A 16,371-nucleotide genomic window follows, 5' to 3' on the forward strand; every position below is an offset into this window, starting at 1 on the left:
GCTATGGGCCACTGCCTTAGGCTGGGGGAGCCTCTTTTGAGTAAACTGGACCGAAAGAGAGGGGCGCCTGGGTGGCTCATTCGGTTAAGCGTCTGCCTTCAACTCGGGTCACGATCTCAGGGTCCTGGGATCGAGCCCCACATCAGGTTCTCTGCTCAGCGGGGAGCCTGCTTCCCTTTTTCGCCCTGTGCTCTCTCTCCCCATCTTCTCTTTCAAATAAATAAACAAAACCTTTAAAGAAAGGAAGGAAGGGAGAGAGGGAGGAAAACAGCGGGTTCAGAAGAATGCTGGGACCCTCAGCGGCTACTCTATTCTGTCTCCACCAGCTCCCAGGCCACCGCATCCAGCTGCTGACTCAGCACCTCTACCCCGGGGAGCAAGGATAGGGGGTGGGAGGGGGCCTCAGTCTCCCAAGCATCTCACACTCAAGGAGTCTAAAGATATATTCTTCTTTCCCTCTGTTTTCCCATTTTCTGTCTCCCTGGTGGTTCTGCCTCACACTTTGCCGTGTAAGCTAGAAACTTCGAAGTCAGCCTTGTTCCTCCATTGACAACCCCCACCACCATCTATCTGGATTCGACATCCATGCGATGCTTTCCTGCAAACAGCTTCCAGTCTGGGTCTTCCCTTCCCATACCTGACGGCTCCCGCACTGGGCAACAGCAGCCCCCTAACTAGCCTCCCTGCCTCCAGGCTCTTCCGCACGGCTACCTCTTCCACACATCTAACCGCAGCTTAGATGTGGGGGGGGGGGCAAACCTCTCCATAGGTCATTTGGCACTCAGGGTCCCTACTAATCGGGCTCCATCTCCATTCTAGTCCGTATACGCTCCTCCTCCTCCGCCCGGCCCATCAGTTAGGTCCTGGCCCATCGAACTGCTCGCACGGGCTCAGGACGCTGCTGGAATGCCCTTCCCATGTTCTCAGCTTAGAAGATTCTTGCTCGCATCCTTCAGGACCCATCTCAGCTGTCACCATCTCTGTGATGCCATCCCTGACCCATCCAGGCACAGCTGGTCACCCGTCCTACAATGGACAGCCCCTGTGCATAGCCTGAATCATCCTGGGAAGGGACGGTCCCTCCCCTGGGCTCTCTGTGCTCCCCTGTGAGCTTCCTCGGGCAGGGGCTGGGCCTCACTGGCCTTTCGTCCCGCCCTGCCTCTCGCCAGACTTTCAATTCCCATATCACGGCTTCACCTTAAACAATAAAAAGTACCATGCGGGCCCCCAAAGGTGCGGCAGATGAGTCCTGGTCGAGGGTGACACCTACTGGGCAGCCGCGGTTCTGCAGCCCAGCCCTACAAATCCGTACCACACTTCCAGGCCCAGGTCTGCGAATCCAGGGCGGGATTCCCAGGAATGAAGGAGATTTCAATCAAACAATCTTCCCTCCAAAAGAGCCTTCGGGAACGTCTGTTACTGTGCAGCAGCTGCAGAGGGCGGCGACGTTCAGAGAATGCCTTTTTGTCCCTTCTCCCGTCGGATCCTTTAAACCATCCGGAAAGGCAGATGGAACAGGTGTTATGACAACACCTGTCTTGCAGGTGAGGCTTTGCAGAGACAGTCTGCCACTGATCCCGGAGGAAGGCACTGAGACGGGGAGGGGGGTTCCAAAGGTTCATTAGCTTTGCGGATGGTGTTTCAGTATTTTATAAGGGGGATGTCCTGACATACTATTATTTGCATAGGGGCGCCTGGGTGGCTCAGTGGGTTAAGCCTCTGCCTTCGGCTTGGGTCATGATCTCAGGGTCCTGGGATCAGGGCCCCACATTGGGCTCTCTGCTCAGCAGGGAGCCTGCTTCCCCATCTCTCTCTGCCTGCCTCTCTGCCTACTTGTGATCTCTCTCTCTCTGTCAAATAAAATCTTAAAAAAAAAAACCATTATTTGCATAACAGTGGATATTACAGAAGGAAATGTAGACTCTGGAGTCAGACAGGCTTCGGGCTGAATTCTGGCTCGATTACTTTCTGGATATGGGTAATTTCCCTAATCTCTCTGCATGTTTGTTTTCTTACCTGAAAAACAGGGCTTACAGATACCTTCCAGGATTGGTGTGAGATTAAGCAATCTGGTGCATAGAAGGCCCGCAGGGCATGGGGGGGCTGGCCCCAGCTCGTCCCCAAACAGTCATTCCTCCATTTACTTGGCGCCTAGTTCCTAAAAAGTTCTGGATTTTTTTTAATGCTTAAGTCAAAAGAAGAAAAGGATAAAAAGCCAAGGGTATCAGTAGTCATCCTGATTAAAAGGAGAGTAAATAAAGAGGTTTCCGGGGGAAAAAAAAAATAAGGCACTGCAGTTCCTGAGCTACCCCTGCTGAGCAGAAAGGACACCAGCCTCGGCCAACAGCTCAGTGGTTCCCACTCCTCCTCCCCTGGGAGCTGCGGCAAGTGAGCCTCGGTCAGAGCAGGTGACCCAGCAGGACTTCCAGCCTGGTGGCTCCACTGCCAGGGCTCCCACCCGGGTCTCCTTTTTTTTTTTTTTTTTTAATATTTTAATTATTTGGGGCGCCTGGGTGGCTCAGTGGGTTAAAGCCTCTGCCTTCAGCTCAGGTCATGATCTCCCTGTCCTGGAATCGGGCCCCGCATCAGGCTCTCTGCTCAGCACGGAGCCTGCCTCCCCCTCTCTCTCTGCCTGCCTCTCTGCCGACTTGTGATCGCTGTCAAATAAGTGAGTAAAATCTTTAAAAAAATTTTTCAATTATTTGACAGAGAGAGACACAGCAAGAGAGGGAACACAAGCAGGGCGAGTGGGAGAGGGAGAAGCCGCCCCGCCCCCAGCAGGGAGCCTGATGTCAGACTCAATCCCAGGACGCTGGGATCATGACCTGAGCCCAAGGCAGATGCTTAATGACTGAGCCGCCTAGGCGCCCCCCACCTGGGTCTCCTTGAGCGGAATGTGGCCTTGTCAACGCATCACCCTGACTCCAGTGGGAAAAGCCCTCCACTGCCTCTCTATGAGGGGATATAACCACACGTACAACTTGAAAAAGAAAAAAAAAAATCCTTAAACACAAGCATTCCTAGGTCTAGAGTGGATCTAAGTATCTGAAGGTAGAGTCTCGGGTGACAAGTCGGCAGGTGGGCGCTGTGGGTGGTTGGGGGGGGGGGAGTGTGTCGTGTGGAGAATAAATGTAACCACAGAGAACACTACTGAGTTCTTAACGTGGCCAGGCATGACAGCAAGTACTGTTTCTTTAGTCTCTAAACAACCATGGATACGAAGTGTTCTGCATTTGTCCTTACTTTACAGGGAAGAGAGGGAGGCCCAGAGAGGTCAGGCGGCTTCCCCAGGGTGCCACAGCTAACAGCCAGGGGGGTCAGGGCAGAGGGTGGGCAGAGAATTCCACAGGGAGCCCCGCCCTTGGGCGTCCCCAACCCCTGGGCATCCCCGACCCCTGGCCCTGCCCCACCCGTAGGATATCTGCCCTCACCAGGATGGGCAGGCAGTTTAAACTATGCGATTATTAGTATGTGTTTTTATTTACAGGCTTTTCTTCATCCCAAAGCCTTGTGACTCAGCTGTGAGTACAGCGAATTCCCCTGCCTTCCGCAAAGTGACTTGCCCTAAATTCCCAGAGTAGGGCACTGGGCACTTGTCATTCAAATGTGGGCCCTGCCTGCTGCCTCTTGGCCCCCAGTCCCTGTCCCCCCCTCTCAGCACCTGCACCTGCGTGCTGCTATGTTCCAGGTGTCTCCGCTGTGGGTATATGCGGGGGGGCGGGGGGGCAGGCTCCCAGAAATGACTCCTTAAAATCATATCAACATTTCCCCTGGACGGATTTCACCATCAACACACAGAACAGGCCTATATGTTAGAGACACCTCGCATGGTCCCAGGTATTCCAATTTCTGAAACTACGGTTCCAATACATACTGACGGCAAGGCACCAGGCGGAAGGGGCATGACTGCAACTTGGAGGGGGGGGGGCGGAGCTGTAAGCAATGACTGAGATTTGAGAGCACGACCGGGAAAAATCCCAGAGCCACAGGGGGATGAGACGAAGTCGAAGACCAGGAGAGAATGCAGGTGGGGACCCATGGGTTAAGAAAGTGCTGGAAAGGGGAGTGAACGGCCATGCAGAGACTCAAACCCCCACCTCCTCCAGGGATGCTGAAGGTCAGCTTCCATTTCAACAGGTTCTTGCCCAAACCTTTCACCTGGAACCACTGGTAAGCCTTGAGCACTCGGAGCACACCTCTAATTTTATACAGAATCTTAGCTATTTGCGATCAGTGCGCAAAATGCATTTTCCAGGAACCCCTTGTGTTGGTCTTCACAAGGTGGCCCAAACGGGGAGCCTGGGTGTTAAGCTTCATAAAGCCCCATGAGGAGCGCTGAGCAGGCACGGAGCCACCAGATCCCTGCAAGGGCCTGGCCTTCCCGCAGCCACTCAGTAAAGCCCTCGTTACTGAAGCGGGGTCTCAGGGAATGCGGGCTCGAGGCTGCATTAAACCTCAGAAGCATCTGTGCGGCGCTCTGCCCATCACAGGGTACACAGGACCATGGAACTCACCCGAAATGTGCCAGGCACCAGACCAGATGCTCTGCCTTGTCCTGTCTCTTCCTCCCCAACGTGGATGCTGAGCTACAGAGAGGCTGGTGACTTTCCAAGGTCCCAGGGACATGACCACGGCAGGTCGTCTACTGCTGACTCTGTATCCACGGCCCACCTTCCCAGAGCAAACTCCTTGGGCATGGCAAAGCTCAGATCATTGTCCACTGCCTGTCAGGGCAGTCCATAAGCCTTCTAGGACTAAGGCCAGTGGAGCCCCTTCACTGGCTGGGAGGTGTCTCCCCCAGGGCAGTCTCCAGGCTCCAGCTGGGGATGTCAGGGCTGCCCCGGGGACCTGCGGCATAAATGAGTAATGAGATGAGGCATGAATGGTCACTTAGCACTGGCAGAGCTCTGCACTCACCAAGCCCCCTCCAGGGCCAAGGGACACACTCAGGAGCTTGGGAGTGCCGCCCACCACGGAAAGCGCCTGGAAAATGTATCCTCGTCGGCAGGCAGGGGAAGGGCCAGGGTTTTCCTAAGAAGAAGAGCCAGAGGTCTAGGGTGCCCCTCTCACTATGACACAAAGTGTACATGAACCCCTGTGGCTTAGTCCAGGTTTTATCTCCCACAGATCTCAAACTCTAGAATTTTCTTTCTAGTCCTGCCTACCAGTGGCTCCCTTTAGGGCTCCAGCTGCTGCATGGCCTCAGCCATCCCAGAAAGGGGCTTCTCTCCAGAGGAACAGGTACATGTCATGGGCGCACCAGTGGGCAGCCAGCAGTTTCAAACAGATGAAACCAGAGGGTCCTGGGAGTTTTCAGGCATTTCAGGGGGACGAGATGGGCCGGGCAGTGCCAAGCTGCTCCGGGCCCCTGCTGTCTGGCAGACAGGTACTTCCCCACGCCTGAGGTGGGGGTGTTCTAGAAAGGCAGTGTGTGGACAGAGCCCGGAAGGGAGCCTGGAGGCTGGGGATGATCAGGCACGGCCCCTGCAGGACAGGACAGCAGGCTGACCGCATGTGGGAGAGGGACCAAGAGGGGAGAGAGGAAGAAGCCAGCTGTGTTCTGGACCCATCAGAGTCAGGGCTATCTCCCTGAGCAGATACACAGGGAAGGAAGAGGGAGCCCCAGCTAGAACACAGGCTCACATGCACGCAGCAGAAAGGCAGACAGCCGCCGTACTCAGAGCCAAGCATGGACCCTGGAGCTCCAGCAGGACTGAGCGAGCTCAGGGTGAGGACCCGGTGTGGGTCAGAGGCTGGGCGGGGGAACGGCTCCTGCAGTCCCTGCAGAGTCTCTTGTGCCCATCAGGACAGGAGACAGGCTGAGCAATGCAGAGAAGCCTAGCACACTGCCCGGAACGGACTTCCATCCTGCAAGGTAATGGCCTGGCCTCAGGATGCCACTTTTAGCAGGTGGATTCCCGGGCAGCAAAGATCTGCTAGATTTTTTACAGCGTCTCCAGGCAAGCTACGGTGGCTGGCAGGGTTGAGGGGGCCCGCTGAAGACACCGAGACAGATGCGAGCCACTCAGCCAAGTCCCTGAGTCAGCAGACTGGCCTGGAAACCTCTACTCAGGAGGCCGGGGCTGCCAGGGCACTCTGCCCCTGCCTGCCCTGCTCCTGCCTGGAGGCAGCAATTTCGGGCACCCTCAAACGGGCCAGCCCAGAAGTTGTCAGCCTCTCTCGCTTGCCCCTCCCCAGGAGGACCAGTCCAGGAATCCGTCTCTGCCCAGGTATCTAATGAGCAAAGACGTGTCCCAGAGCCATAGATCAGGGCCAGAGGGAGCAACCCAGAGATGTCTATAGTGACCGCGGGCTGGCCCTTCCGTGCTGGAGGCGGCGGCCGCCGGGCGAATTCCATGTTATTACAGCCTTACAGGAAGCCAGCCTGGCTCAGCTGTTAACCAGCAGCAATTTCTGGGCCTTGGGGGAAGAGGGAGGGAGAAGAGAGGAGAGAAAAGAAAACACAGTCCTCCGCCGCCCCCCTCCAAAAGAATCGATGCCGAGTTATTTTTAGATGCTTATTCATTCCACGCATTTCTTTGTAAGAGCCAGGACATGGGCTCTGCACAAAAACCACTGGGCAGGAGGCAGCTGCTTGCATAGGAGGACGGGGCTGGGGGCACCTGGGAGCAGGTGGGTGGGAGCCTGGGAGGGTCTGCAAGGACACCCCCTCCTGGCAAATCTCTCCCAGGATTCTGGAGGCAGAGTCCGGAGCCTGACGGAGGAGAGGCTTTTCAATCCGAATCCCCAAGTTCAACCTCCAGCTTTTTCTTGCCAGATGGCCTAGGGCAGATCCCTGTGGAAGTCAGATGAGACTCTGTCTGGGCTTGGAACCCCGGTTAGGTGTGGCGTGGGGCAAGTCACTCAACCTCTCGGGGCCTCAGTTTCCCCCATCTACAGAGGGAAGCTGGTCAATGCACACGGAACACTTAGAAGACTGCCTGGCATACCCCGTGTTACGCGAGAGTCCGCGATCACTTCTGTGAAAGCCGGGACACGATCATTCTCACTGTCGGTAACAATGATCGCTTAGAATTACACTCGGGGCAGGGGCACCTGGGCGGCTCAGTCAGTTAAGCATCTGACTCCTGATTTCGGCTCAGGTTATGATCTCTGCATCCTGAGATCCAGCCCCACATCTGGCTCCATGCTGGGTGTGGAACCTGCTTAAGATTCTCTCTCTCCCTCTGCCCCTTCCCCCTTGCTCTCATTCTCTCTCTCTAAAAATATGCATAAATACACACACACACACACACACACCCCTCGGGGTAGGGTAGAGCACGAAGATAAAAGCCTCAGAAGGCCTGAGGTGGGAAAGAGGCAAACAGAGAAATCTGTATTCACAGCCTAATGCCTGCCAAGGACGGGCGTCCAAGAGGTTTTGCCTCTGTTTAGATGTGGATGCTGTGACTCAGTTTCTCCTCCTGCAAACAGGGCAATAAGCACTCCTGGGGGGGGGGGGGGGGGGGGTTTGGGGACTGACGGAACAGGAAGCCCACAGCGTGGCTTCCAGCAGGTGCCTGGTACTATTAGTTGACTCTGGAATGACCTGTCCTTGTATGACGGCTAATCTAGGTCTCACCTTGACTGGGTCCCAGGGTATCCGGAGATCTGACGAACCGTGATTTCTGGAGATGTCTGTGGATGTGACTGGCCTTTAACTTGGTGGACAGAGTAAAGAAAGCGGCCCTCTGTGATGTGGGCGGACACTGTCCAATGTTGAGGGCCTGAACAGAACACCAAAGGGAAGGACAGGAGAATTCTGTTCTTTTTTTCAGCCTGACCGTTGAGCCGGGACACTGGTCTCCTCCTCCCTGGACTGGGATTTGCACCACTGGCTCCCCTGGTTCTCAGGCTTCCCCACTCAGACTGAGTTGCACTACTGCCTTTCCTAGGGTCTCCAGCTTACAGATGCCAGCATGAGCCAATTTCTTATAATAAATCGGGATTTCCTTCTCTCTCCGTCCCCCTCCCTCCCACCGTCTCTCTCTCCATATATATGTGGGTGTCACACACACACACACACACACACACACACACACACACTGACAGCAATATATCTGTATCTATCCTGTTCCATTTCTCTGGTTACTCCCCAAAGCAGATCCAGACCCTTCTAGGATCTGCCTCTGTCAACGGTCACCCTTCTTTGCATGGGCCACCCTTGGCCTGCCCTTCCCCAACACCCCCTGCTTCCCAGGCTGCTCGTTCTGTCCTCGATTACCCCTTTACGTTAACCCAGACTTTATCGACCGCTCCCTTCTCGTTCCATCCAGTAAGGCTTTACTGAGTGTCTGCGGTGGACAGGACACCAGGCTGTGCTGTGACTACTGAGACACATAAATCAAGGTCTTACCCCTCACATCATTCCGAGATGATGTAGCGATTACCTGCTTGAGAAGAGGCTGCAGGTGTCCAGGGAACACCAAGGAGGGGTTGGGGTGGGCGGCAGAAGGTATAGGAGGCTGGGGACACACTCTTTCAGCAAGTGACAGACATAGGTGTTCCAAGCAGACTCAGCAGGACCCTTGCGGGGCAGGGGGGCACCAGGATCAGAGTCAGAATTCCCATGGTCCTCACTGCCTGCCAGCCCTGTGTACCTGGACCAAGTCAGGTAGGGGGTTTCAAGAGTGAAACCCTACTGTTTCCCACCTGTTTGCCCCCTTCAAGGGCTGCTCCTTCTCTGAAGTCCTCCAAGGCTGAGCACCCAGCAGGCCCCAGCAGGGACCTCGGAACTACGGTCCACTTCTGTCATGGTATCTCAGTCTTGGGTGGCAACCTGCTGGGGGGAGCTGTCTCCTCTCCCCCACACTCCCTGCCAGCCACCTCAGGGATCATTCAGAAACACAGGCAGGCCACCCCCCCCCTTAAAACTCCCCACCCACAGCTTTCAGGGTGGCAGGGGTGACTCTCAAGGGCCTGCCACCCACCCCAGCCTCACCCCACATCGCTCCTGCCACAGGGCCTTTGCATGAGCTGCCTCCATCCTTTGTGTTTCTCTCTCCCTAGCAGACACACACATGCATGCATGCACACACACACACACACACACACCACCTCATCTGTGAAGGGTTAGGCTCCCCACAGCATTTCGTGCACATCTCTAGCTCCGGTGGGACTCCTTGGGCAGGCTGACCCTTTGAGGGCAGGAACCTGGTCTCGTTCCAAGCCCAGCTCAGGACCAGCTCTTCCAAACTTCAGGTGAGGCTCTTAAAGCATATACATAGGGAAAATTCTGCCATTGCTAAATACTAGAAGTGACCACTTTAAATAAACGGCGACAGTAAGGAGGCAAAGCTTATTTCATGCTAAATAACATCTACGTCATGTGCATTTGCTAGAATCAGTGATTTGAGTAATAAAGGTTTAGGAAAAACCAGCCATGACCTCGTGAAGCTGGGGAATTCTGCTCCTCCCCTGGGCAGGGGTCACCTCTGTTCTCAGAACCCCAGTGGCAATGAAGCACTTGATTGATAAGGCCATTCCCACAACCATCAGACTCCCGCACCCACACTCAAAGTGCAACCGAAGGCATCACACTCTGTGAGCCTCTGTTTCTCTTTTCATAAAATGGGTATAAAGTCATTCCTCTCACAAGAGTTTGTTATTAAGGATCAAATGGAAAATAACACGAGACAGTAGTTAGTAAGCTACGAATGCCCATGACATTTTCTGGGCTGCAGAAAGTTCCCTTTATTGCCAAGTTTACCAATAAAAAATAAACCTGTCCATATGGATCTAACAGGATCTGTTTCATAAGGTCTCTTGCCAGTTCCTACCCCATCAACCTTGCTGTTCCTCTCCTTGCCCGGCCCCTAGGATCTGGTTCTACTAGCCTCCTGGTAAGAACAAGGATTCTACCTTAGACCATGCATAGCTGTGTGTCCTAGATGAGGGCCTTTCCCTCTCTGAGTCTGTCTTCTGGAGAGGACCAAGGCTTGTGGACAGATTAACTGGGATGATTGATTTCAGTGCCCTGGATGTGTGCTCTGTGACCATGAGCTCTTGGGCCACCTTGGAGATCCTAGGGAGCAGGGCCCACTCCCTACACCAGATAAGCAGACTTCTCTCTCCCAGTGGGGACCAAGTGGGGACAAGGCATCACCTGGCATTGTTCCCAGTTAGATCTGGTGTTGCACAGAGCCTGGGGACAGTCTCCCCTGCTGTGAGCTCCTACAAGAAGAGGCATGGAGGCCACGGAAGCACGACGGGGGGGGGGGGGCATCAGTATTGGGGATGCAAATATCTAGAATCTTCTTTCTCCTCCCTTCACACAGAAACCCCCCGAAACAGCTCCCCTCATGAAGTTTCAAGCTGTTTGACTTGCCAAATACCCGGCCCATTCCTCATTCTTCACTTTAAAATCACTTTTCTCCTCAAAGCTGGAGATACAGCCTTAAAATACAAGGTCTCCAGCAGAATTTCTTGCTGTATTTTTAAAAAGTCTAGAGTCAATGCCAAAAAGAATGGGGAGTTAGGGCTCTTGGGACTTGTTCTTGGACCATGACGACGGATGAGGCCACGGCTTTTTCGTCTCTTGTTCGCAGCTGAATCCTGGCCTCTGGAACAGCACCTGGCACAGGGCAGACACTCAAGTACGAGCGGCTGACCTTGGGAACGACCGGTGTAAGAAATCCTTTCACCCGTGTGCCTGGTGCTAATCGGAGTCCTGGGGCTCTCAGGGGACTGTGGTGCCTAATGCAGGTGGGTACCTTTGGCTCGACCAAAGGGCTTTCCCGTCCGTATTTCAGATGTCAGCACTCTGCACTAGGAGTGTAATCGCCTTTTGCAGATGAGCTGAATGGGATAGACAGAAGCGAAGGGCTCGTCTAAGAAACAGAACTCACGGGACGCCTGGGTGGCTCAGTTGGTTAAGCAGCTGCCTTCGGCTCAGGTCATGATCCCAGCGTCCTGGGATCGAGTCCCACATCGGGCTCCTTGCCGAGCAAGGAGCCTGCTTCTCCCTCTGCCTCTGCCTGCCATTCTGTCTGCCTGTGCTCGCTCCGCCCCCCCTCTCTGTGATAAATAAATAAAATCTTAAAAAAAAAAAAAAAAAGAACTCACGTCTCTCATCAGGGCTGGTCACTAAATATGGCCGCAGGCTCTTCCCACAACAACACACCACTTCTCGCTATCCTGTTACACAGTCAGGGAAAAGCTCGATCTTCCAGTGGTCATTGGCCCATCTGTCCAGCCACCCAGCCAACCATGCCAACCTTCACCATGTGGCAGGTTCTGCTGGGCTCCAGGACAGCGAGAACATGGTGGCGGCAGTGGGGGGTGGTGAATTCAAAAGCAAGGTAAGAGGAGATCTTGGGCCTCTTTCTTTCTTTTTCTAAAGATTGTATTTATTTATTTATTTATTTATTTATTTATTTGAGAGAGAGAGGCAAAACCATGAAGAGCTATCGCCTCACACCTGTCAGAATGGCTAAAATCAACAGCGCAAGAAACAACAGGTGTTGGCAAGGATGTGGAGAGAGAGGAAGGAATCCTCTTGGGCTGTTGGAGGGAATGCAAACTGGTGTAGACACCGTAGACAGTTTGGAGGTTCCTCAAAAACTTAAAAATAGAACTACATGACCATCCAGCAATCACACTAGTGGGTATCCCCGCCCCAAAATACAAAAACACTAATTCAAAATGCAAAAACTAATTCAAAATTCACGCATCCCTATGTTTATAGCAGCATTGTTACAATCGCCAAATTAGGTGGCGCCAAATCAGCCCAAGTGTCCACTGAGAGAGGAAAGGATAAAGGTTGATAAATGGACTAGTATTCAACCACGAAATGGGATGAAATCTTGCCGTCTGCAACGACATGGATAGAGCTAGATATAATGCTGAGTGAAATGAGTCAGTCAGAGAAAGACACGTGCAAATATGATTTCACTCGTGTGGCATTTAAGAAACAAAACAAATGAGCAAAGGAAAAGGAGAGAGAGACAGAGACAGAGACCGAGAAACAGACTCGTAACTACAGAGAACACACTCATGGTTACCAGCGGGGAGTGGGGGAGGGGAGGGGTGAAGTAAATGAATGGTTAAGGAAGACACTTAATCGGGATGAGCGCTGGATAAAGTATACAATTGTCAAATCGCTATATTGTATATGTGAAACTAACATAACACTATGTTGGTGCTTGGGTGGCTTGGACGCTTCAGCGACTGACTGTTGATTTCAGCTCGGGTCATGATCTCAGGGTTGTCGGAACGAGCCCTGTTTTGGGCTCCACTCTGGGTATGGAACCTGCTTAAGAGTCTCTCTCGGGGCGCCTGGGTGGCTCAGTGGGTTAAGCCACTGCCTTCGGCTCAGGTCATGATCTCAGAGTCCTGGGATCGAGTCCCGCATCGGGCTCTCTGCTCAGCAGAGAGCCTGCTTCCCTCTCTCTCTCTGCCTGCCTCTCCATCTACTTGTGATTTCTCTCTGTCAAATAAATAAATAAAATCTTTAAAAAAAAAAAAAAAAAAAAGAGTCTCTCTCTGCCTCTGCCCCCTCCACTTGCGTGCACATGCGTGTGCTCGCTCTCTCTTAAAAAAAAAAAAAAAACCGAAAGCAAACAAATGAAAAAAACAGTGTATGTTAACTACACTGGAATTAAAATTGAAAACTTAGTAAGAAAAAATAAAAAATTAAAAAATAAAATCAATGCAGAACATTAAGGGGGTGAGGGGAAGGTAAGCCGTGCGCCCAGGGTCATGCAGCTAGCAAGGATCAAGGGCAAGGCCAACACGAGAATGATCTAAGAGTCATGCTCCCCCCATTAGCTGACATTCCTGGGGAAGCTCTTACCGGTACCCACTATAAGCAAGAATCTCTAATAGGTGCTCCCAAGGATGTAAAGGGAGCCAAGTCCTGACCTCAAGACAGCCTGAATGGACTGGGGAAGTGCATAAACTACAGTACGTGGTAAAATGCTATATCTGATGGGGGTGCTATATCTGGGTGGCTCAGTGGGTTAAAGCCTCTGCCTTTGGCTCAGGTCATGATCTCAGGGTCCTGGGATCCAGCCTCACATCCGGCTCTCTGCTCGGCGGGGAGCCTGCTTCCCTTCCTCTCTCTCTGCTTGCCTCTCTGCCTGCTTGTGATCTCTGTCTGTCAAATACATAAATAAAATCTAAAATGCTGTAGTTGATGGATAACAGAAACACGACAGAGGTCAAAAGCATGGAGAGAGCACAACAGGTCGAGATGATAAGCAGAAGACCATGAAAACAGAGAAGGTTTGCATCAAGTCCAGGAAAAGCAAAACCAACGTGTGGTCTGCTGACCTCCTCCCAACCCTTTCTGTTGTGCCCTAAGGAATCTCTTATGCCATTTACCAAAACAACAACAGCAAAAGCCGGCACAGAGAGCTTCCCCAACATCCAAGTCTCCTTGGCATCCGTGTCCCACCTCCTTGGTTATGATCAGTATCGGGGAAGAGAGAAGACCAAAGGCAGAGCCCGGGGAAAGCCTCCATGTGGAATGGGAGGTGCGGTCCATGCAGGGACCCAAGAAATTCAATGGGGCGGGGAGAAATGGGGACTCTGGATGCCCCTACAAGGAGGAGGCGTTGGCTGAATGCCACAGGGAGGTGCTGGAGGACAGGAGGGGGGCAGGGAACGCAGGAAGGCTCCAGTGAGGTCTCGGGTACCAAGGGGGGGGGGGCAGATGCAGCAGGGTAACTCAGGTCTAGATCAGACTGTGTGACACGGAGCAACAGGGGACAGGAGGCAATGGGAAGGCAGGGAGGTGGCTCTGTCTTCGGAAGAGGCTGGTGGCCAAGTCACCGGGAGTTCCTAAGGGGCTGGAAAAAAACCTCCAGGAGGCGGTGCCGTGTTTAAGGTTGGGGAAGACTTACACATGCTCGTTGCAGGAGAGACAGGCATGTTTGCTTGACATCTCTGAGGAGGGGTAGGGTCATGAGGCTCAAGGGAACAGGGGTGAGGTGAGGCACAGTCAGGGGAGCGGGGGAGAGAAAGGGGTGTATCCAAGGAAGTCGGGGAAAAAACCAGCAACGCAGAAGGGGCTTGTGCGGGAGGGTCTCCACCTTTTCCGAGAGGCTCAGGTAACCCGGGAGAGGATGGAAGATCGGCCACAGAGTGGTGTTCCAGAAGGGAAGGTGGGGAAGGGGTTTTTGCATGGTGAGGGGTGACTGGTGAGGAGGGGAGGTGGTGAGTATCAACTCTTCTTTCAAGAGTGTCAAAGGAGGGGCACCTGGGTGGCTCAGTCGGTTAAGTGTCTGCCTTTGGCTCAGCTCTAGATCCCGGGGTCCTGGGATCGAGCCCCGCATCAGGCTCCCCGCTCGGCGGAGAGCCAGCTTCTCCCTCTGCCTCTGCCCCCCACCCTCCGCGCTCTCTCTCTCTCTCTCAAATAAATAGGGGAATTACTGAAGACACCGGAGAGAATGCGGACGACAGGGCCAGGGTGCAGGACACAACCCCAGTAGCCCCTGCACGCCGGCCACTCCATGCGGGGGGCTTCTGCAGCGAGCACCCCGCTTTGCACACAAGGGGCCACCCTGCCGCGGCTGTCCACCCAGCACGTGCATGCCTGGTATCCTGGACGCCACTCCAGGAATTTACACGTATCCTCATGACATCTCATAAGCTGTCCTGGGGCCCATCTGTTCCAGTACAGTGACCAAGAAAACATTCACCTCCGGCTGTGCTCTGCCAAGCTCCTCTTCAGCTCGCGCCAGGGATGCGCCAGGTCGCGTGAAGACCAAGACACCATCCTTGCTCTCAAAGCACTAATAGCGAGGTGGGGAGGTAAACCATACATGGATCCTTTTTTTTTTTTTTTTAAGATTTTATTGATTTATGTGAGAGAGAGAGAGAGAAAGAGCATGAGCTGGGGGAGGGGGAGAGGGAGAGGGAGAAGCTTAACCAGCTGAGCCACCCAGGTGCCCTGAGTGTCCAATTCTTGATCTCAGCTCAGGTCTTGATCTCAGGGTCCTGAGTTCAAGTCCCGTGTTGGGCTTCATGCTGGGCATGGCGCCTACTCAGGGGATAAAAAAGGAAGGAAGGGGGACCTTTCCCACTGCCACAGAATTCGCTGCTGTGACCCAGAGCTGGGGCTCCACATCTTACAGAGGCGGATAACCACGGACTAGCTTCCTGGGGGCCGGGGTGGGAGGAGCAGCCAGACCACCAGACTGCTCAGCAAACCACTTGGGTCGTGTAGGATGCTAGCATTGCTGGGGGGTGGGGGCGGGATATCACCTACAGGGAGGCAGAGGAGCAATGAAGCCCGAGCTGAGCGTTGAAATGACTCGGAAAGTAGCCAGGGTGGTGAAGCAGGACACTAAGCGTGTTCTTGGAAGAAGTGGGGTAGGTAGGACATAAGGCCAAATGCAGGAAAGCTGGCAGGTGAATCTGGACAGCTGGGCAACGGGGTTCACGGAGGAGGGGGCCCTGCATGATCAGCCTGCCCCTCACCGGCCAGGAGACTCCTCCCACACTGCTCTTACCACCCCCCCACTACAGCAGCTGAGACTGCCGAAGGGAGGGCAGGGGGTCAGCGCAGGGTGCGTGGCAGGGGGCGAGAGCGGGTCTGAGTTTTAGACACACCACTGACCACTGTGTGCAGGGCAGTGCCCAGGATGGCCGGGGGGAAAGCTGACATCAAGCAGGAGGGAGCTGTGGTGGAACCATGAACCGAGACCCTGAGCAGGGAAGGCAGGAAAGAGAGAACAGAGTGGGTACCCTGACGGGGTGTCCAACCCAGCAGGAGATGGACTGGAGGGGGCAGGAGCAGAGCTGATGCAGGGCAGGTTGCTTCTTATTTTCTTTTTTCTTTAGAGAGAGAGAGAGAGAGAGAGCACGCAAGGGGAGGGGCAGAGAAGAGAGACAGAATCTTAAGCAGGCTCCATGCCCCATGTGGAGCCTGAGGCAGGGCTTGATCTCACGACCCTGAGATCACAACCTGAGCCAAAATCCAGAGTCGGGCGCTTAACCCACTGAGCCAGCCAGGCGCCCCTGTTTCTGGTTTACTGACTCGGGAATTAACAGAGCAGCCATCCGCTAAGGCAAGATGGGTTGGGGTTGAAGCGCGGAGCTGGTGTTAGCTTCAGATCGGAGGAGAGATGCCTTCCATTTTAACCGCAGAGGTGGAGCCGGTGGGCTTGAGTTCAAATACATTCGGGGGCCCAGGTGGGGGGCGGGGCAGCACTTGCACCTGATGACTTTGGTCTTCTGGGTGGAGCAGAAGACAAGCAAGTAAGGAGGGGTAGAGGCGGGCTCTGAGAACAGGAAGGGCTGAAACCCAGCAGTTTCCCCTCACCCACGGGGTGTACGATCCGAGACCCCAGTGGCTACTGGCACCTCAGATAAGACCACATCCCATCTCGACTGTCCTTCCCTAGTATACACACATACCTACGATGA

The 16,371-nt window shown here is 53.9% G+C and overlaps 1 protein-coding gene and 1 long non-coding RNA gene across 2 annotated transcripts in view; one reads left to right on the plus strand and one right to left on the minus strand.

The window, feature by feature from the left end:
- HIP1 (huntingtin interacting protein 1) overlaps positions 1-16,371 on the minus strand; it is a 139,805-nt gene that overhangs the window by 81,421 nt on the left and 42,013 nt on the right. The gene's annotated exons all lie outside the window — the stretch shown is intronic.
- LOC123390686 lies at positions 199-10,912 on the plus strand. The gene is made up of 3 exons (XR_006605229.1): positions 199-1,544; positions 10,548-10,704; positions 10,793-10,912. It is a non-coding gene; the product is annotated as an uncharacterized LOC123390686 (long non-coding RNA).

The sequence above is a fragment of the Mustela putorius genome, unplaced genomic scaffold (assembly GCF_011764305.1).
Source record: "Mustela putorius furo isolate JIRA1106 unplaced genomic scaffold, ASM1176430v1.1 tig00000139_pilon_pilon_pilon, whole genome shotgun sequence".
NCBI lineage: Eukaryota > Metazoa > Chordata > Mammalia > Carnivora > Mustelidae > Mustela > Mustela putorius.